This window comes from Bos grunniens, chromosome 10 (genome assembly GCF_055505025.1).
Source record: "Bos grunniens cultivar Pamir isolate PY7600 chromosome 10, Bosgru_T2T1.0, whole genome shotgun sequence".
Taxonomy (NCBI): Eukaryota; Metazoa; Chordata; class Mammalia; order Artiodactyla; family Bovidae; genus Bos; species Bos grunniens.
Genome location: NC_141174.1, coordinates 61,030,907 through 61,054,285, shown reverse-complemented (window position 1 = coordinate 61,054,285; position 23,379 = coordinate 61,030,907). Strand labels below are relative to the sequence as shown.

The window sequence follows — 23,379 nt, the reverse complement described above, 5'->3', positions numbered from 1 at the left end:
GGAAGGGATTGGCCCCTTTACAAACACAGGACGGAGTGACTAAACCTTACATAAAGCTTTTATGAAGAAAGAGCTAGGCAGAGTTTCCCAGAGCAACCAGGAAAGCAGATTCTATCCTCATCTTCACTGGCTGGGTCTAGTAAACTTAACCTTGACACGCCTCCATTTCTGAAAATGTAAAACAGAGACTCCCTAACAGCCCAACTGCAACAAAGAGTCTTTGTCAGGTTAATGATGTTGGTATCCACTGTAAGAAAAATGTACAAAAAGAATCCACAGCTATACTTTTACCTTGTTCTCTGGCCATTGCCAAGTCTGTTAAAAACAATGATTTGGAAAGAAAAAGAAAGCAAAAGTTTGTTTCCAAGGGTCAGCAGTAATATCCTTATATAGTGGACTTTCAGTGTTGAGGTGGCTATTAATCCACCCTTATGGTACTCAAGTGGCTAACCCACAACTCTGAACTCTTCTGATGAGGTGAGTATACCAGGGCCAAATAATCCTGTCAAGATGCCTCCCAAGAGAAGCAGATGAGGAGGCTGATGAACTATATCCACTCTTCTCCTTATCTAGAGTATAGCTTTGGTTTGCTCTTTTGTTACTTAAGTAGTAAGCAGTAGCAGAAGGCAAGACAAGATTTAACACAGTCCAAGACATCATTCTCCCCAACCTGAAACCCAAACCAAAGTTCGTCATTAGGCCTAGCTCACCAAGTCCAAACAACATGTACAGTGCCAAAGCTATGAGAACAAGCTTGTTCCATACTAAGACCCGCCTGACACAGCAGATCTCCTACACATTAGGATCACCTGGGGAGCTCTTAAAATCTAGATGCCTAGGCAACATCCTAATTAAGTCACAATGCCAAGTGTGTGCTTGCATGCTAACTCGCTTTAGTCCAACTCTGTGTAACTCTATGGACTGTAGTCTGCCAGGCTCCTCTGTCCATGGGGATTCTCCAGGATGGGGATTCTCCAGGCAACTAGTGTAGGTTGCCATGCCCTCCTCCAGGTAATCTTCCTTATCCAGGGATCGAACCCATATCCCCTGCACTGCAGGCAATTCTTTACCACTGAGCCACCGGGGAAGCCCCCAGAATTCCAAGGGAATGTCATAATATTTCAAGTCTCATTAGGTGATTCCAAAGTGCATTCAAGGTTGAGAACCACTGCAGAATACCTTTCCATCCTCTCTATGAGTTTAGTCCTGAAAAATGAAAGTGAAATTGTTAGTCACGCAGTCTTGACTGACTCTCTGCAACCCCATGGACTGTAGCTCACCAGCCTTCTCTGTCCATGGAATCCTCCAGGCAAGAATACTGGAGTGAGTTGCTACTGAAGTGGATTTCCTATTCCGGGGATCTTCCCAATCCAGGGATTGAACCCAGTCTCCTGTATTACAGGCAGACTCTCTACCGTGCCACCAGGTAAGACTAATTTAATCCTTGGATGACCAATTTATCCACAACTTTGTCAGTTTTAGCAATGAAAGTTCCACATCCCAGAACCCCTTCAGTCCCAAACAAACCAAGACAGTTGATCATTCTAATGCTGAATGCAATTTTTCAACACTTACATTTTAGCCTTATTAAAAAGAAGTCTTTTTTTATGCTTCTTACACTTGCCACTGATGAGTCATCTCAAAACAAAATCCACTATTTTTCACTTTCTCCATATATGCTTTTTATTCTATATCTCATTTCCTATCCAAAGTATTCTGAATAAAATATCTAAGACCCAGGGGTCTGTTGCTTGACTCACAAGCAACAGAAATTACCTGAAAAAGTTAAAAATGGATTTCAGTAAAATTTATTAAAAGTCTACTATATGCCAAGCAGTTGCAAAGCTGTGGATCAAAGATGAATAAGAGAAGTTGACATTCAAAGAGTTCACAGTCCACTAGCACTGTACAGCCTAGGGAGAAAAAGGAGAGTAAAGGGAACAGAAAGAAAATAAAGGAGTAGATTGAAAAGTAGGCCAGAAGAAGAAACTTGTAGATTTCGTAGATTTGTAGATTTTAACTTTGAACTTTAACCTTTATAGGAAAACATAATGCATATCTGCTCAAAATAAAAATGTAATGCTGGAAGAACAAAGAAACTTCCAGATGTAATTTTAAAGAGCTATTTCTTCATGTGTCATTTCAGAAAATATTTTAGTTCCAAATTTTAAAAATCAGGGCAGATGAGCTGATTCAAAACCACTTAAAGTTCCTAAAAAATCCAAGGTCAGTGACCATAATAAAGCCCAGAATACATCCAACTAAAGGAAGCTATTTGCTAGCAACTTGCCTCCCTTTTGAAATTTGATTTCATTATACTATTAATAATCCTCTCTTGTGAACCTTCCCTTAAGAAAAGCAAAAATTAAAAACAGTGCATATGGTAGTCTGATGGGTCAAGGCACATTGAATAAGGCATGAAAATAGTGAAGAGAAAAGGTAATCGTAGAACTGTATAAGAAAATACAGATCTCTCTTTTAATAAGATCAAATATCAAAGAGAATTAGATAAGAATTTCAACATTCTTTTGAAACATTTTCAGCCACCAGACAGACTTCTTATGGTTGATTTTGGATAGGTTCAAATCTTATTTTTATAAATCTCCAGAAAAGGCAATTACTTTATTCTATTTTAAAATCTAATCAGAAAGTCTAGTCTAAATAGCTCTCCCTTTTCCCTATTTTCATTTCACTTCAGAAAAAAAAATGAAGAACTAATCATCACATCAGGCTTAAAAGATACCTAAGAATATTTAAGTTCTATTTCTTTTTTTATTTCTTACTGAGAAGTGTGTAAAAGTGGGTAAAAGTGAAATTAGCTCAGCTTAAACAAAAAGCATTTCTGGGTAAGGGTTCTAGGGGTGTGGGGAGCTGGCCTGTACCAACGTGCAGTGGCTGATTGCTGAATTTTGTGAGCTGCATGTGTCACACTGGTAGCTTGAAAACAGCCATGTGGAAGTATTCACACCACAGAAACTGACATTAAAAAACAGGACTGGTTAGTTAGTTAGGAAGCTGGTTGTTAAATATTTACCAGCACAATACCTCTTCTAACCCACCACCTATTTTTTTTTTGAAATAAATAAAATGTAAATTCTGGATCAGAAAAATAAGAGTCTTGAGGATTACCATCAGTGAGATAGCCAAAGGAGCATGGAGATTGCAAATTGCTTCCCACCACAGTGATAGAATAGGAAGGAATTAAAAAGCTGCTCTGTGTTTCAGCTCAAAGTAGAGCCTCTTTAAGAAGAGGTGCACAAATAAGCCATAGTAGGAAAGAGGTTGACACTCTGGAGTCCCACAGACCCCTCGCCCTCTCCACCTGGACCATCTCTACATAGTACCATATGTGAGTCAGGTGGGGAGGACCAAATGCCTGGTTAGTAAGCAGGATCTGACACCATTTATATGAGATCTATCCAGTTTCACAGGCCAGAATGTCTTTCCAGGGTCCCACAGTGATGCCCTTCATGAAGTTTAAACACAAAGTTTGATTCCAAAGCTGTTTCTCTCCGTCATACCAAAGTCATGCTGAGGAGGAGGGGGGCGGAAATAGCAGCTTCTTGCTTCCCATTCTGAAGGTGATGGTCAAGGTAAGAGATTTTCTATTTTTGTTCATGCTTTGTAAGAACGAACACAAAATTATTGGGAGTCCTGACCTGTAGGTTTCTGTTTATGTTTTTCTTCAAACGTTTTGAAATATCACTTTCCTATTTCTTTCCCCAGCATATGCTTTACGTGTCCAGTGCTTCCCTCCTAATCTTTCACATCCCTTTTTGTGACAGTCTAAAGTAAAGCTGCAGCCAGGTGACCCTTCATCGATTTAGCAATGCTTCCCTGCGCTTGGAGAGGTGGAAAAATGTCCCCTATCCCTTTCAAGGCATAACGGTAGAAAATCAAGTTTTACAAAAGGCTGTCAGACTCTGCCCCTGGGAATACATTCCTTAGCCTGCTTAGGGCTCTGCGACCCTGGGCTGACTGCTCCCACACAGCAGTTTTAGAAGCTTCATAACCCCAATCAGGCTCTGGCACTCCATGTCAGGCCACTAGTCTCCCACCTGTATGGATGCCCACCTGAAACCTTCTCCAGCTCTGATACCCACACTGGGCTACCCTATCAAGGGATCACCTTTCTGACCTCACTCATGCTCTGAAATCTCTGGAGGTTTTGGCTTCCTTTAAACTCCTCATATCTGGAATCATTTCTTTCCCCCCATCCCACCACCCCCGACCTCGACAGAACAAATTGCTAAATGTTCCTATGCTCTATAGAAAGAAAATAGGGAAGGAAGGAAAAAAGGAAGGTGGGAGGGAGGAAAAAGAAACAGAGGAAGGAAGGAAATGTCCAGCAACATTTTCTGCCACAAACCGCTTCATGCTCATAAAACTAAACTTTTTTCCTTCTGCTGCCTTTTCGTGTCCCTCCCTGGACTGCCAATATTATTCAGCTGTGGCAACACCCATCAACACTGCAGCCACACACCATTTGCAATTTCTGTATCTCTTAACAGTTTACTCTTCTCCCAAGATATTTTAAGGAAAAAAGAAAAAGAAAAGATTAATATTTTTTGCACTGCAGCAGCCCTGGGAATTTTAAACTCTGAGAGGAACATTCACAATATTAAACTTGCTTGCAAACAAACAAGAAAAACTCTGTTTTCCCAGAGCCCATTAAAAAATAATAACTTTTTAAAAAAATAATAAAAAAACAAAGCATCACAGAATCAGATGTAAAAATATTTCATTAATTTGAATGGTACACTGGGCTCCAACCCTTCCCTTCCTGGGATGACACTGATAACTTGATACCAAAAGTGAAGAAGGAATGAATGAACCCATCCCTCTCCCCAGGCAATGGCATACCTAATCTAGGAAAAGTGAAAGGAGAGGCAAGACAGAAACCAGCTAGAAAGACGGAATTTATAATAGGAAGAAGGCTTACCGGAAGCCATCCCCAGGGTGACTAAGCTATTAGAAAGCATAAGTGATACAAGACTTTTTGGACAGCTGTAGACGCTCATTTGCATGTGAAGGTAAGCAATGACCAGCCAAAGGAGGTTTAATTAGATTTCATTACTACAGTGATGCAATTAATTATCTCTGTCCCCCAAACCATTATTTTTTTTTTGCTTGATCTTCTGCTGATGGGATCTTACAAATGATGGAGCAGCAAAACTTTTTAACGCTTTGTGTTTCCTCAGGACTTTCAAGCCCTCCAATTGAAAATGCCAACATTAAGGATAGTCTCCCAAGTGAGTTGCACAAACCCTGGGAGGTGTGTCAGGTGAGGCTCTGAAGTGCTAAAAAATATTAGGACTTCTATTTTTTAATATATTTTAATCCTTCAAAAGAAAAGAATAAAGATCTGCTAACATCTAACGTATGGATCAGCTCCAGCATCCTCTCTCCACACAGATGTCTGCCTGACAGGTCATCAGATGGCACCTCTCTAGGAGGGACGTGGGAGGAGCAGCCAGCCCTGCCCCAGCTTTCTCCTTACTTTTTAGCATCCTGCTCCCTATTGCATTGTGCATGTGCCCAATTCAGTGGACTCACAGGCTGTATCATCTAGTTAATCAAACTAATCCTTCACAAAAGCTCTGATGGCTTCAAGATATTTCTGCAAAGAAACCAACTTACTAACAATGCAAGAAAAAACATAAGATGGCAAAAGCAAAGTCAACACTTCTCTGGCTTCCTGTATGAGCTCTTTCTCAGCTACTTACTTAATCTGTCCCTTCAAGGTAAATTAGATGCTTTAACAATAAGCAAGAAAGCAACTGCTTTTCAAAAGAAATTCATGTACAGAAAGACATTGTGAAAATGAATGCTTGAAAATCTTTCCATCATTATATGATTTTGTTGAAGAAAATACTGTAAGCATATTGCTATAAACACTCTCCTCTCTGAAAACTGTTTTTAAATCTTCCAAATGGAGAGCTTCAGTGGGTTTTGAACACCTTTGTTCAAAACATTAAAATGCATTACCTTCAAATTAGTTTTGAGAAAACATCTGATTGATATCACAGACGATGGAAATTCACTAGCTGTATTTCAATGAAAACCTACTGCAAGATGAATTTGGGGCTGTAAATTGACTTACATGATGAAGTGAAGTCCATGATGAATTCCTTCTATTTGGGTGTTTTTGAGGACTATTTTTCAACTATGACAACAATTGAAAAACCAAGTTTCAAACTCGAACTGGAATACCTCTTCTAATTGCTTCATCACAAAGTTTTTTACAGATAGTCTAAAAACTAATAAAACATATTCAAGTACATTGCTCTCATTTTAAATGGTAACTATTTTAATGACAGAAAAAATATTTTGTAACCATAAACTAAATAAAATATCATTTAAGGTATTTATTTATATCATCATTTTAAATTCCTTTAAGTGTATGCTTTATAATAAATATATATGACTATTCGAGTACATGTAAACAGTAAAAAATATAAGTAGATTGTGGGTGAATGTTGAAAAATATTTCACAGATAGAGGCATAAGATCTGATAAGCTTTGTGACCACTGGCCTACAATGGCTGCTGACTTGGTAAGAATTTACTTCTAACACATTATGGTGCTTACTTTATACACCAAATAATAAAAGCACCTTGGCAGATAAGAGGACACTAAAAGCATATTCAGAGTAGTGCATCAATAATGCTTAAATTAAGACAAGACAGGTATTCCCACGTGGCTCTAGTGGTAAAGAACCCACCTGCCAATGCAGAAGACAAGAGACACAGGTTCCATCCCTGGGTCAAGAAGATCCCCTGGAGGAGGGCATGGCAACCCACTCCAGTATTCTTGTCTGGAGAATCCCATGGAGAGAGAAGCCTGGCAGGCCACAGTCCTTGGGGTCACAAAGAGTCGGACATGACTGAAGTGACAGCACACACGCACAAGACAAACCATACTAAAACACTGGCCACAAAACACAGGCTTTACGCATTCATACTCAGAATCACAGCAGGACGGTCATGCTGTTTTCAGTATTCTGTTTTAAATGCATTTGGAAACTCTGCTGCTGCTGCTTGCCGCTGCTGCTGCTGCTACTGCTGCTGCTTAGCCACTTCAGCTGTGTCCGACTCTGTGTGATCCCATGGACTATAGCTCTCTAGGCTCCTCTGCCCATGGAGATTCTCCAGCAAGAGTACTGGAGTGGGTTGCCATGCCCTCCTCCAGGGAATCTTCCCGACCCAGGGATTGAACCCAGGTCTTCCACATTGCAGGCAGAATTTTTAGTGCCTGAGCCACCAGGGAAGCCCTTAGCAACTCTGAATATGTCTAATGTATGCTTTCAAGTCAAAGGTTCCTACAGCCATTTAACTCCCTTCCACCCTACAGTGAAATGTCATTTTCACTGGTGGCACCAAGATTTCTAATCATCAAAACACAAGTATCATTATTGACAACATATTTCTTAACCTCATATGTCAAATCAAATCACTTCAGCATTCAGCCTGTGACCTTTCCACGTCACAGCAAAAGTCTGGACTGTAGAAGGTCTTCTCCCATCTCACCCCTTCTTTGCCTGGTGGCTCAGTGGTAAAGAATCTGCCTGCTAATGCAGGAGATGTGGGTTCAATCCCTGGGTCAGGAAGATCCCCTGAAGAAGAAAATGGCAACCCCTCCAGAAAATCCCATGAACAGAGGAGTCTGATGGGCTATAGTCCATGGGGTTGCAAAAGAGGCAGACACAACTCAGCAATCAAACAACAACAACAACATACACACACTTGCTTTTTTATATTTAGCCGCAAGGATGATTTCTGTGTTTTATTCATGCTATATCCCCAGTGCATACAACAGTATCTGGCCCGTAGTATCATGTCTTTAAATAAGTATTCATCGTAAGAAGAAAACTGAAGCGTTGTTTCAAAATACTCAAAAAGACAAGGAGAAACCACCTCCATTAACATTTATTTATTACGTTATTGTGTGCTTATTGGTGTATTTACTATGTATAAGGAAACTATTTTTTCTGATTTATTTATTTTTGGTTGTGCTGGGTCTTTACTGCTGCATATGGGCTTTCTCTAGTTGTGGCGGGGGGGGTGGGGGTGCTACTCTTTGTTGCGGTCTGCAGGCTTCTCTTGCAGTGGCTCCTCTTGTTGCGGAGCCCAGGCTCAGTAGTTGTGGAGCATGTGCTTAGTTGCTCCACAGTATGTGGGATCTTCCAGGACCTGGGATCGAACCTGTGTCCCCTGCACGGGCAGGAGGATTCTTTAACCACTGGACCACCAGGGAAATCCTAAAGAACTCTTTTTGATTGTTTGAGGAAATAAAGATGAACCAAACACAACTCCCTCAAGAAATGTATGACCCAATGGGTGATACAAACATAAATAATTAAGGACACAACAGACTACAGATGTTCAGCACCCTGGTGGTATGGTGAGGTAGGGGAGAGAGAACCCACTTCTCTCCGATCAAAGAGGGAAGGAAAGTTAGGGACATGGAATACTGGAGATGATGTTAGAGAATAAAATACTCTCTCAGAGGTAAAATAATGTCCATGCTTTAAACAAGTCACACATTCCATAATATGATTAATTTTTCCCAGTTTTTCCCTCTTTCCACTTCCCAGAGAGATAAATAAAACGGACTTATAAGTGTAGGAATTATTAGAATTTTAACAAAAGCTTTTTCATTCAGAAACAGAGAAATTTGACCCAGCAAAATGAGGGGACATTGTGGGGACATCAGAGGAGGATAAGTGTGAGCTAAAGCCACTGGGATGCCCCCTGGTCTGAACAGGGGAAGACTGTGTTTGTTTGGCTTTAACACCAACAGTTTCTTTCAGCAAATGAGCAAATGCCACATTCCTGGCAGGTTGACGTTTCTTATGTCAGTTTTGAACTTAAAGAAGATAACAAGGAAAAGTCAAAGTCCCATGAATCTCTCTTAATCTTTGATTCAAACATCACCTAGAGGATCAGGACATCAGATGGGGCATCTTTCAGCCTTTTTCCCCCCACAAGTACTCAAGTTCTTTTAAAGCCAAATGGGAAGAAAAGATACGAATCCAGGATTACCAGATTTATACTTGCTAGTATTTTTATCTCATTCTGTTATTATATATCTGTGATCATAGCACCTGCTGGTGCAGAAGCGCCAAAAGACCAGGTTCAAGAGCTTTTGCAACTGTTTAGTTGCTGGACTAAAATAGGTATCTGAACAGAAGAGACTTCTGCTTAAAAGAGAAATGCAAAAATATCTTCCATGCTGCTCAATAGATACAACCTTCCAGCAACAGGGTAAGGGTGGGTCAGTGGGCACAGAGGATAGCAACCAACAGGCACTGTTAGGATTGCTGGGATGTGTTAACTGGATGTGTTCTTCACTGCCGAGGGTTTGTATCAAATGGGGCATCAGAATGACTTCCCAGGAGCCCTAGTGGGCTTGTTTGCTTTACAACAGTCCAAGCAGTGGTGTGATGATGAGCGGGTTCTACGAAGACAGAACTCCAGCATTCTTTCCATATTGACTACAGAGATAGGGATGAATACTGTGGGGACAGAAATATTTTAGTTTGAAAACAGCATATGAACAGAAAGGAACACATTTGAGTCAGTTCTAGCGAGGTGGAAGAACCTAGGGCCTGTTATACAGAGTGAAGTAAGTCAGAAAGAGAAAAATTTCATACATTAATGCATATATATGGAATCTAGAAAAATGGTACTGATGAACCTATTTGCAGGGCCAGGAATAAAGACACAGACATAGAGAACAGACTTTAGACACAGCGGGGGAAGGGGGAAGGAGAGGGTCGAACCCAGCGAGAGAGTAGCACTGACATACCGTGTGTATAATAGCTAGCTAGCGGGAAGCTGCTGTTTGGGCACAGGGAGCTCAACCTGGTGCTCTGGGATGACCTAGAGGGTGGGATGGGGTGGGGGTGTGGGGGGGAGGTTCAGGAGGGAGGGGACGTATGTGTGCTTGTGGCTGATTCACACTGTTGCATGGCAGGAGCCAACACAATATTGTAAAGCGATTATCCTCCAACTAAAAATATAAACAAATAAACAGCTGTTAATCAAGTATAAAATTATATTTCCTGCTTGAATAATTTTCTTAAGTATTTAGAATACATAAAGCAATGAAGAAAAATGTCTTAGGGGTAAAGCTTTGATTCTATGACCAGGATCTTCCTCAGTAGTCCTCAATGTCACATCTACTCAATGTCCTTCAGAAGAAGGGAAAGGAGAGACACTGCCCTTCTCCTTTTACAATGCCCAGAAGAAATTCACTTGGTTTGCCAAATGAAACCAGGCCTTTTGTAACAAAGCAGGTTACAAACCTGCCTTTTGTAACCAGGCTCCTCTTTGTACTCTCTTATTGACTCACAATCAATGACGAGTTTATTTCTCAGTTCAGGATGTCCTGTGGATAAAAGCTGATTTCCAGAGCAAAGGAGTTGAGTTCCATGTTTTACATGACACTCAAGGGGTTAATTATTAGGTAGGTAGTGTGCCTTTCATTTCCAGGAAAAGATAAACATCTCCCCCCAGCAGTCCATGGGGATAATGAAAGGCAGACAAAAGATCTGATCTTCATTTCTCTGTTGATGAAGTGAATATCCTGAATGGATATTCTATAGCAGTCTAATGAGAGCACAGCTCACAGCGGAAATTTGAAATATTCTGAGTCCCTAGAAAAAAGGAGATTCAAACCTGCTTTTGTTTAGTTCCTTACTTCCAAGAGCTTTTATACCCTTTCTCCAAGTCTCTCCCCTACCACTCCTTTCTGATTGTGCATATAACTCAGTGCATAGTAGCAATTCCAGCCAAGCAGTTATTCTAGCCCCAAACAAGCATCAGAATTTGGCTTCTGTCCAGGAACAGTGTCAGTGAAAATATTTCCATTCAGGCTCTTTATCCTCTTGCCACCTCAGAGAAATGGCCTTGACACAACCCAAGGCCCAGACCATAGGAGACGCAGCACACAGACCCAAGTAGCTCATTCCTTAACTCGTTCCAGCCTGAAAACCACACCTCAACCACACTTCAGAATCAAATGTGGGACACAGCTCCAGCAGAAGTAAAGTCTGTAGCCCAAGGAAATACCACCATCCATTTTTACTGAAATCCTTTATCGGCTAAGGTCTAGTTTCTTTTAGGTTTACACAAATGTCTTTCAAATCCTACGGCCTATTAACCTACACAACTATTATGGCTGACCTATTCCATAAGTAAATGAAGCCTTCTGACCTTCAGAACTGTCAATCCAAAAATTGTCATCAAAAGCTTTTTAAAAACCCCCAAAGTATATCTGAAAAGCAAAGCAATGCTTATTATCTCAGATTTCTCGACACTTCCCTTGGAGAAAATTCTCCCCTCTCATCACCCTTACCACTACCCTTTTCAAGTGCAAAACCCAAAGGCTAGCTCCTATTAAATTCTGAGTCAATGTTGCTCTTGTCAGTCAATCAGTCATGTCCGACTCTTTGTGACCACATGGACTGCAGCACGCCAGGCCTCCCTCTGCCTCAACATCTCCTGAAGTTTGCCCAAGATCTTTAAGTGGGGGGAGGGAGACAACATTTTTATTGTTTAAAGCAAACCAGCACAAAAATTTTCTCCATAAATGAAGTCATAGGAAAAGAAAGAAAACTGGAAACCAACAATATAGCCCTCCCACTCAATCAAGATTTTTGTGAAAAGTCCATGACCTGTAAGCAGTACACACGTACCCCTGGCTCTCTTCTGCTGCCAGAGAAGCAAAAGGTATGTGAGGTTTCCTTAAGATATGATACCTGCTGGCCAGAGACAAGAATTGACTATGAATAGCCAATAAATATTATTTTATGAACTTTAAGGCCCCAGGGCGACTTTATTTTACCAATGAACTAGCTCTTTAAACAGGATAGATGAGTACATGAGCACATCAGAGATGCCATCCTATGGCCGTTAACTGTCTGTGCATCTTTCTCGGAGATACCAGGTGGTAAAATAAACTGCAGCCCTGTAAGATGAAGCCATAAAAGATGAAAATTAGTTTCATGTCACAATGAACTATGCCCTGTTATATTCCACCCCTGCAGACCAATAGCATCCTCTGTCTGTCTCTCTCTCTCACCTTCCTCTCTGAATATCTTTTCTCTGTGTCTCCATCTGTGGAGGAAGAAGGCCGGAACAATGGGAAGAATTCTTTCTCCTTTGTCTCCCTTTACCTGGTCTCTTTTCCCCAGTTTCTCTCCCTCAAGTGTCTCTCCTCTCCCTGTCTCACTTTGGTATTTCCATTTGGGTTTTCCTGTTTTGCGGGGAGTAGTACTGATTTTACATTCCAGGAAATGAGAAGATACAGCTGGGCAAGGAGCTCCCTGGGACTGAATCACTATTGTTCCCAGTGGTTTTATCTGTCTTCTTTACAAGTCTCCTTGCTGCCCACAAAAGTGCCAAGCTCCTGATAAATGGGACAGCGAGGTGTCACATTTTTCCCCTCTAAATGCAGAGTAAACTCTCACAACCTTGCTTCACTGAAAAATGAAACTATAACTACATGCAGGAGGCTCCTTAAAGAATTCCTTTCTAGGTTCAGCCCGAGTAGTTTCCACATGGCTAATCAAGAGCTTCAGAGGAAAAATATTTATTCTCATGAAATGATGTCCCACGAGATAACTTTGTTTCTACAGCTACCTGTTCCAGGAATCCTAGTGACATCACTGATGTTAGAACCCACACCTGTAATAAGAAGTATCTTGAGGGGGAAAGATGAGCAGCCCTTCCCAATGAGCTCTGGGTCCTCCAGACCTTTCCTTTCCATCCCCACTGGCTGGCACATTTTAAACAATAAATGTGTATTGGTAATGATGAAGCCTATATTTTATGGCCTCAAATCCTGTCAATACTGGAGTCCTGATCCATCCTTTAATCCTTCCAGAATTTTATTAATTCTTGAAAATAATAGAAGTTTTCTTACAGGTTTCAATAAGCCACCACTACCCAGAATAAGAGCCTCCCTCTACAACTATATTATTTCATGCCCGTAGTTCCTATTGCTCCAAACCAGGGGCTGGCAAACTATGGCTCAAGGGCCATATCCACCCCACCACATATTTTTTTAAATTTCAGTGGCCATCATGCCTATTTGCTCATGTATTGTCTATAGCTGCTTTTGCAGTCCAATGGCAGGGTTGAGTAGTTGCCACAGAGGCTATTTGAACCATCACTGAAACAATCAGATATACCTGCTTTAAGCAACAGAACATCTGATGATTATACCAAAAATTGTACCACTCACTGAATATTTACCATGAAAAGATGCTAAATGATTTATACAGATATCTCATTTAATTGTCACAACCACCTTATAAGTTATAAGCACTTTCATTACCATCGTTTTAAGAAAGAAACCACATACATCATGTATCTATATCAAATCACCATGATATACACTTGAAATATCCTTTGATTTTATATGTCAATATAATTATACCTCAATAAAGTTGAAGGAAACAAGCTGGGTATCTTATAAGAAGAGCCAGAGTCAAATCTAAAAAGACAGGTTAGAGAGTCCACACTAGTCACCACTTTTCCAAACTGTCTCTAGATTTGAGGATGCTAATGCTCTGGTAAGCAAGAGATTGGACTTCAGGAGGACACAGTGCAAAGCAAAACAAAGAAGGTTTATTTTCATGAAGAAAGTAGGACCAAAGAATGAGAAAGTATTTGCGTTCATCAGGACAAGAGCTGGAGCAGTAGACTTCAAACTTGTACCCACTTCAAACTTTAAACCACTTTCATAGATTTCCAGCATGAAATCCAGGAAAGAAAGAACAACTAGCTAGGCACTGAATAAATGTTTGATGAATGGATGGGTAGATAAATGGATGGATGGATGGATGGAAGAAAACCAACTGATCTCACAGAGTCAAAGGGAGAACTGAATGTCTAAGAACTGAGAAAAGTACCACAATAAATTCAAAAACCAACCTCAACAGGAGAATTTAGAAATTTTCTCAGCAGACCACTATCATCAACATGACAGCCCACGAAACATTAAATTTCTGGGTATTTCCATGCCAGATTTCAAATTCCAAAGAGACAAAAATCTTATTAAGTCACCCTGACTCAGGTATACACCTCTACTAGAGGGTGGCTCTCATCCCTGGTTGCACTTTAGAATCACCTGGGGAGTTTTTCGAGCATCCAAATTCCTGAGCATCACCTAAGATCAACTGAAACTGACTCTTTGAGGGTGAAGACTTAGTGAACTCAATACTCTGTTCAGTGATTATGAGGCTGGCAATCATCTTACAAGACCAGCTGGAAACAGAGCAGAGAGCATCTCAGAGCTCAAGCCTCCCCACGCCTGCTCCCCAACCTGACTCTGGGGTTCTGTTCAGTTCAGTCGCTCAGTCATGTCTGACTGTGACCCCATGAACCGCAGCATGCCAGGCCTCCCTGTCCATCACCAACTCCCAGAGTCCACCCATGTCCATTGAGTCGGTGATGCCATCCAACCACCTTATCCTTTGTCGTCCCTTCTCCTCCTGCCCTCAATCTTTCCCAGCATCAGGGTCTTTTCAAATGAGTGAGCTCTTCGCATCAGGTAGCCAAAGTATTGGTGTTTCAGCTTCAACATCAGTCCTTCCAATGAACACCCAGGACTGATCTCCTTTAGGATGGACTGGTTGGATCTCCTTGCAGTCCAAGGGACTCTCAAGAGTCTTCTCCAACACCACAGTTCAAAAGCATCAATTCTTCAGTGCTCAGCTTTCTTTAAGTCCAAATCTCATATCCATACATGACCACTGGAGAAACCATAGCCTTGACTAGACGGACCTTTGTTGACAAAGTAATGTCTCTGCTTTTTAATATGCTGTCTAGGTTGGTCATAACTTACTCTGGGGTAGGAGCTGATAAAAACCTCATTATTCCTTGTTGTTGTTCTTTAGTCACTTAGTCGTGTCTGACTGTCTGCAACCCCATGAACTGTAGCCTGCCAGGATCCTCTGTCCATGGGATTTCCCAGGCAAGAATATTGGAGTGGGTTGTCATTTCCTTCTCCAGGGGATCTTCCCAACCCAAGGATCGAAACTAAGTCTCCTGCTTGGCAGGCAGATTCTTTACCACTGAGCCACCAGTGTTATTTTTTAATTATTCTTTAAGCTAACTTACCTTAGAGCTCTTCTTTTCTGCAAAGTGTAACACCCTAACCAACAGAATCCTGATCCCCAAGAAGAAGGCACTCCAACTAATCTGCATCATCTCAATGAAATCAGATCCAGTTAGTTAATCAACACACCCCAAGGGCCACTCTATACCCAGAACTGTTCTGACTGCTTTAGAGGATATTAATAATTCTTAGACTCCCTGTATCCTTAAGAAACTCTTTTAAAATAGTAATTGTAAAACTCTGACCTACAGAATCTAAAAGAAACAGAGTAAGAATGACTTAAACCGAGCATGCTAGTAGTATATTTCCTTTTTTGTCTGGTTTATCTTTTAAAAAAAAAAAAATGCATTTTCAAGCAAAGATATAAAAACTGTATTGGGGGAATTTTTAAGAATGGTTATCTTGTGTATTAGCATAGATTTTGACCTCCTGATATGGGAAGCAAACAAGTAACATTTCTAGGACTATTTTCTGGGCTGAATAAAAGGCAATCAAAAGAACTCTTACAAGATTATCTACAGCTGCAAAGTCATGATTCCTGAAGCAAATCAAACTCTCCATGCAAAATCCCATCTCCTCAGTGCAACCTTCTGAGGAAGCAAGAGGAACAAAGCACTGATTTCAAAGAGGAGCTTCTTACTGAACTCATTCAAACCTCCAGTGGCCACTTGCTTCTGAGTAAACCACCTGATCTTTGGGAAGAGAAATAAATCTTCTCCTTGGTGGTTCAACTGTTAGTCCCGTGGAGAGTGCTTCCAAGATGGAAAAAGGCAGAAATTTAAATAATGAAGAGAACAAGCAACTGCAGCTTCTCCCCTTCTAGCACTAGGGAATTCAGTTATTCGATTTTCAACCTTCCTGACTCTCAAGCAGCCACATGGGGCACACCAAGACTGCAACCATTTAGGGCCCATCTCTCACTATCGAGAGCTTGCACTGCCTCCCTAATAAGATCCATCTTATATTTTATGGTGCAGTTGAACAGGGAGCTTTAGATATTGGAGCCAGGGTTTATCACTGTGAGGATAATTGAAGAAACCAGTCCAACATGTTAAGTGAGCCTGTAAAAAGGGGCTGCTGCTGCTGCTGCTGCTAAGTCGCTTCAGTCGTGTCCGACTCTGTGCGACCCCAGAGACAGCAGCCCACCAGGCTCCCCCGTCCCTGGGATTCTCCAGGCAAGAACACTGGAGTGGGTTGCCATTTCCTTCTCCAATGCAGGAAAGTGAAAAGTGAAAGTGAAGTCGCTCAGTCCTGTCCGGCTCTTCGAGACCCCATGGACTGCAACCCACCAGGCTCCTCCGTCCATGGGATTTTCCAGGCAAGCATACTCGAGAAGGTTGCCATTGCCTTCTCTGGTAAAAAGGGGCAAATTCTGATAAAATTTGTAAACTAAGAAGGCAAATGGGTTTGGATAGTGATGGTGGTGATAATGATGAGTTGAAATTAAAATGTAATGCAGACTAATTTTCCTTTGGAATTCCAAAGTGGTTTTCTTTTTAGCTCTTGTATCTCAAAACTATTTCAGAGACTAGCGGTGGTTAGCACTAGGGAGTACATATTGTGGAATATTCATTCTGGTTGCAAAACAGATTCTTTTAGACTCCAAGAGCAACTGTTTGAATCAACCAAACAAAGAAACACAGTTTTCTAAATAGGAATGGCATCTTTATAAAATACAGTTCTCCTAAAATAAGAATGTTAGCACTGTTATTTTAACAGGTCTCTCCGAAAGACAAGTACCTGTTCAACTCCCTACCATCCTGAATGGAAAGACTCTGTAAAGGATAAGCAGATATTTGTTCAGCAAAATAGAGAACTATTTTTTAAAAATCTTTTTGTATTTATAGCTGTATGGGCCATGCCTTAACACATTTTTTGTATAACCAGCACAAGAGGATTTCTGCAGCTTGGAAACCAGAGATAAAATTAATATATTGGCTGATACCCACAACAGCCTCTCAGGTGTCATCACTGAGAATTATTATTTTCAGTAGTTCATGGCTCATTTCTTTAAAATTAAAATTAGTGTTGTGGCACCCAAGGATAATTTTCCAGCTGTCTCTACAGAGAATAATATAAGCTTGGTGAGTTTAATGAATGGTGGTTTACTGCCAGTCAGTGTCAATGCTGTGGATGCGTTTGTATTTAATAGGAACTAGAATCATCGTCTTACCACTGTGTCTTCATTAATATGAAATCCTTATATAGCCATGTTAGCTGATAAATTATGCCCAGTATCTCAATTACCTTATCAAAGAAAATGATTCCTAATGACCAAGGAGGGGATACAGGAGTGCAGAGAGAAATCATGACCAAATTAGTTAGGCTGAAAGTGAACCCTCTGCAGATTGGCAGATTAGCTTTGCACTAGTTAGTAGGAAGTGTGCAGCCTGTATGAGCAGGAAGATGTGGAGGTGGCATGAATAAATAGGAAACAGAACATAAAAGTGTAGTTAAGGGAGGTGGCAGACCCCGCAACTTCTCCAAACGAGCAACCAGGAAGATCTCACACATTTATATCAGGTTCCCAAACACATACAACCAAGCATACACATAATCCTGAGGGCAAGAAATGTCTAGGGACTTTGCGGAGACCCCATGGGTGAGACCCACATGGGTGCTATGCCCTGGGTGTACCAGCCATGGGCCCCTTTGCTCCTAAAGTTTTTCCCAGCCTTCCCCTGCTCTACTATGCTGCAGAGGGACCTGCCCCTGTATCAGGCTGCTTCTCATCCTGTCTCATCAACTGGCTTCCAACTGGATTTGACCAACAGGAGCACTAAAAGGAGACTGGGAGGCAGGAGAAAGTGAGAAGTCACAGCAATTCCCCCACTCCTTCCCAGTCTGTCTTAAGTAGCATCTCCAGCAGAAGCTATGCTTTTTCCTTGATCCCAGCTCATACTGGACAGCCAGCTATGGGTGAGTCCAAGCCATGAGCTCCAATACCATCACCTTCTCCCTTTGCTTCTCCACATAAGGATAGGGAAGCTTCTGGTTGTTTCTAACCCCGTGAATATCTACTGTCCTCCCCTTGACTACCCATCTCTCCCTTGACTGATAACAACAAATACCTTGTATTAAATTCATTTAATTTAAATGCACAGAATGGCTTCTATTCTCTTTGTTGGACTTTGAGTGATGCAGGAAGTAAGAGCTGGAAAGGCCACAAGTGTAAGGCCTCAGGAATCTATATGACAGAATCATTCATTCTTACCAATGAATTGGGTTGAGAGGAGCTAATTCATTATAGAGAAGTGCCTGGAGAGCCAGGCACCCAGGTTTACATGAATTCATTGCATTATTCTCCATCCAGCAACCTAGGAATTCAAGAAAACTAGGAGCAATAGCCTTCCCAAGCAGGCCCTTGGGGGAAAAAACAGCTCTAAAATCAAAACCCTCAAGCTTTCCTTTCCCTCCAGAGAAGACTTGAGAAAACAGTTGTGAGAGCTTCTCTATTCAGAGAAAACCATGTAGGCCACAGAACCTCTTCTCTCCATTCAAAGGGAAGAGTTAGAAACATCATCAGGATCTCTACAGACTCTAAAGAAAGCATAGATTTCCAGCAACAGGGTGAATCCTTAAGCCAAGCAGCAAAAATTTATTTGGAAAAAAATGCTAATTAAAATTAGCACCTCTCTGTCTTCAAAATCAAACAAGTGGGCAAGTCTGGGGTGGGAATGCCTCCAGGCCAAAGGCCATATGCCGCCATCTTTACAAGACTTAGAAAATGTTTATGAAGGAACACTCCCCAGTTTCTTTCCCAGATGAGCCCCATAAACCACCAGATCCCCAAGAACTGAAATAATTCCATCTTCCCCATGGAAGAATGGAGGCAATGGAAGGGATCAAGACTGTACAACCTGTCAGTGGAAGAACAGAGACAAATAAGATTTAAACATAAGCAAAAGTCCCTGACATTAACAGTGAGTCTGCTGGCTCGTGGCTGCCTCCCAGGAATCATTACTATATTGCTTTTCATAATCTCCTTAAAGTGAAATTAAAAGTCACCACTGCTCTTCATCTCCCTGCCTATTTGCTCAATGGAATGAAATCGTCCTTCCTTATGCTGCAAATGAACTCCCTACTTCAAACATCCCTTAGACACTCATGGCATTTCCTTGAAGAAAGTCCTCCTCCAGCTATCCTTAATTAAACCAAGGTGACAGGAGAAGCTCCTATCACCGCCCCCGTCAGCCTGTGTAGCTGCACGTTGCTTCGCTCCCTTTCCCTGTGCTTCCCATTTAGGCTTGTAGCCACCCACACCAGCTGCAAGCCAGCTTGGCCCATGAGGAAATGGCTCATACCCACACTCAGGGAACCTTTCCCGTAGTGCGTGGTGTTTTTTTTTTTTTAATTTATTTTACTGAAGTATAGTTGACCTACAATGTTGTGTTAATTTCTGCTGTACAGTAAAAGTATCCATATACACATTCTGTTTTCATATCCTTTTTCATTATAGTTTATCACAAGATACTGAATACAATTCCCTGTGCTTAGGACCTTGCTGCTTTCCCATTCTATATATAATAATTTGCATCTACTAACTCCAAACTCCCATGCCACCCTTCCCCCCAACTGCCCCCCCTTTGGCAACCACAAGTCTGTTTCTTTGTCTATCCCACAGTGTTTTGAAGAATGCTATGCCTCTGGGGTACCCAGCTGGGGAGCTGACTTCGAGCTCTGAAAGGAGGGATAAGGGAGATGAGCCAGTCTCTCTGCAAAAACTTGTACCCCTTACCAACAGCTTCCCCTGGGAGCCTCCAAGGCTTGGAGGCAGGCCATTTCTGCCCACAAGCATCTCACCAGATGGACACATGAACCTGACTTTTAGGTCCAGTATAAAAATGCTCCAGCAACAACTGCATCAATGTCACCTTAGTCTTGAATGATTTTCCATTTTAAGAAATTTTGAGAATATTTAAAGGTAGAGCAATACCTCCTGAAATTAAGCCATTTAAAAGAAATATATAGTAAAATTCAAGACTCTTCATAGGCAGCCAAGGTAACTAGTATATGTGACCTTAAAGATTCTAGAGAGGTTGCTGTCAGCCCCTGCGGCTGCTGCTGCTGCTGCTGCTGCTACTAAGTCACTTCAGTCATGTCCAACTCTGTGCGACCCCATAGATGGCAGCCCACCAGGCTTCCCCCGTCCCTGGGATTCTCCAGGCAAGAACACTGGAGTGGGTTACCATTTCCTTCTCCAATGCATGAAAGTGAAAAGTGAAAGTGAAGTCGCTCAGTCGTGTGTGACTCTTTGCACCCCATGGACTGCAGCCCACCAGGCTCCTCCATCCATGGGATTCTCCAGGCAAGAGTACTGGAGTGGGGTGCCATCGCCTTCTCCAGTCAGCCCCTGCTGCTGCTGCTGCTGCTAAGTCACTTCAGTCATGTCCGACTCTTACCTACCCTCCTCCAAAAAGCAGAATAGACTAGTAGCCAAAAAACAGACTTCAGGGCCAGAGGATCTAAATTTGATTCCAAGTATAACAGTAAGAACTTTTGTATTCTTAATCACTATAATCACTATAGGAGTGTTACCTATAAGCTTAAATTATACATAATGGTCCACTTCTGGGAACCCTGCCTCCCAGGTAATGATCAGTAAGCTAAAATACCTTTGTTTCACTCACAGGAAGCATCCTGACCAGGCCTGCCTGTGAATGACTGCAGAAAGAAAGAAATTGGAACCAGGAAATGTTTGACTTGACTCCCTCCCCTTCTAGTATAAAAGAAGCCTGAATTCTAACTCAGGTAAGATGGTTCTTTGGGACACAAGTCCACCATCTTCTCCATCTGCTGGCTTTCCAAATACAGTCTCAATTCCTTGTCCTAATAACTTATCTGGAGAAGGAAATGGCAACCCACTCCAGTGTTCTTGCCTGGAGAATCCCAGGGACAGGAAGCCTGGTAGGCTGCCTTCTATGGGGTCGCACAGAGTCGGACACGACTGAAGCGATGCAGCATCAGCAGCAGCAATAACTTATCACTCGATTTATTGGCCTGTTTACAGTAAGTAATACAAACTTAGACTTGGTAACACAAGTTTCACTACATCCTAGATTACTAGAACAAGTTTCTTCTCTGTATTTTTATCTTACGATTTGTAAAAGTACCCACCTCAAGGTAATTATGAGGATTGAATGGGTTGAATGCATGTTAAGTTGCTTCAGTCATGTCAGATTCTTTATGACCCGGTGGACCGTAGCCCACCAGGCTCTTTTGTCCATGGGATTCTCCAGGCAAGAATACTGGAGTGGGTTGTTGTGCCCTCCTCCAGGGGATCTTATCAAGAACAGTTTTTAATGAATCCCAGTGAGTGGTGTTTGCCATTCATTATTGACCTATTCATTCAACAAGTATTTACTATTCTCCTTGACTCCTTATGTTATACACTGGAGGCGACAAACAGATTCAAGGGATTAGATCTGGTAGTCAGAGTGCCTGAAGAATTATGGACAGAGGTTCATAACACTGTACAGAAGGCAGTGACCAAAACCATCCCCAAGAAAAAGAAATGCAAGAAGGCAAAAAATGGTTGTCTGAGGAGGCCTTACAAATAGCTGAGAAAAGAAGAGAAGTGAAAGGCAAGGGAGAAAGGGAAAGATATATCCAACTGAGTGCAGCGTTCCAGAGAATAGCAAGGAGAGATAAGAAGGCCTTCTTAAATGAACAATGAAAAGAAATAGATGAAAACAATAGAATGGGAAAGACTACAGATCTCTTCAAGAAAATTGGAGATATCAAGGGAACATGTCATGTAAGGATGGGCATGATAAAAGACAGAAACAGTAAGGAACTAGCAGAAAAAGAAGAGATTGAGAAGAGGTGGTAAGAATACACAGAACTATACAAAAAAGGTCTTAATGACCCAGCTAACCATGATGGTGTGGTCACCCACCTAGAGCCAGACATCCTAGAGAGTGAAGTCAAGTGGGCCTTAGGAAGCATTAATACAAACAAAGCTAGTAGAGGTCATGGGATTCCAGCTGAAGTATTTAAAATCCTAAGACCTGATGCTGTTAAAGTGCCACACTCAATATGCCAGCAAATTTGGAAAACTCAGCAGAAGCCACAGGACTGGAAAAAGTTAGTTTTCATTCCAATTCCAAAGAAGGCCAGTGTCAAAGAATATTCAAACAACTGCACAATTGCACTCATTTCACATGCTAGCAAGGTTATGTTCAAAATTCTTCAAGCTAGGCTTCAGCAGTATGTGAACCAAGAATTTCCAGGCATACAAGCTGAGTTTCGAAGAGGCAGAGGAATCAGAGATCAAACTGCCAACATTTGCTGGATCATGGAAAAAGCAAGGGAGTTCTAGAAAAACATCTACTTTTGTTTCGCTGACTATGCTAAAGCCTTTGACTATGTGGATCACAACAAACTGGAAGATTCTTAAAGAGATGGGAGTATCAGATCACCTTACCTGTCTCATGAGAAATCTGTATGCAGGTCAAGAAGCAACAGTTAGAACCGGACATGAAACTGATTGGTTGAAAATTGGGAAAGGAGTACGTCAAGGCTGTATATTGTCACCTTGCTTATTTAACTTCTATGCAGAGTACATCATGTGAAATGCCAAGCTGGATGAATCACAAGCTGGAATCAAGATTGCTGGGAGAAATATTAACATCCTCAGATAAGCAGATGATACTACTTTAATGGCAGAAAGTGAAGAGAATTTGAAGAGCCTCTTAAAGAGGGTAAAAGAGGAAAGTGGAAAATGCTAGCCTGAAACTAAGCATTCAGAAAACTAAGATCATGGCTTCTGGTTCTATCACTTCATGGCAAATAGAAGGGGGAAAAAATGGAAGCAGTGACAGATTTTATTTTCTTGAGCTCCAAAATCACTGCAGATGTTGACTGCAGCCATGAAATTAAAAGACTCTTGCTCCTTGGAAGGAAAGCCATGACAAACGTAGACAGCAGAGACATCACCTTGCTGACAAAGGTCCGTCTAGTCAAAACTATGGTTTTTCCAATAGTCATATATGGATGTGAGCGTTGGATGACAAAGAAGGTTGAGTGCCAAACAACTGATGCTTTTGAACTGTGTAGTATTGGAGAAGACTTTCAAGAGTCCCCCGGACTGCAAGGAGATCAAACCAGTCAATCCTAAAAGAAATCAGTCCTGAAAATTCATTGGAAGGACTGATACTGAAGCTGAAGCTCCAATACTTTGGCCACCTAATATGAAGAGCTGACTCATTGGAAAAGACCCTGATGCTGAGAAAGATTGAAGGCAGGAGA

General features: G+C 41.5%; 2 long non-coding RNA genes across 2 annotated transcripts; one reads left to right on the top strand and one right to left on the bottom strand.

Moving 5' to 3' along the window:
- The first annotated feature begins 1,426 nt into the window (after positions 1-1,426).
- LOC147364664 (uncharacterized) lies at positions 1,427-6,281 on the top strand. Its single transcript, XR_015134799.1, has 2 exons — positions 1,427-3,593; positions 5,202-6,281. It is a non-coding gene; the product is annotated as an uncharacterized LOC147364664 (long non-coding RNA).
- Positions 6,282-11,806: 5,525 nt separating this feature from the next.
- Positions 11,807-12,663, bottom strand: LOC147364663 (uncharacterized). The gene is made up of 2 exons (XR_015134798.1): positions 12,088-12,663; positions 11,807-11,973 (listed from the first exon to the last, which is right to left on the bottom strand). It is a non-coding gene; the product is annotated as an uncharacterized LOC147364663 (long non-coding RNA).
- Positions 12,664-23,379: the final 10,716 nt, after the last annotated feature.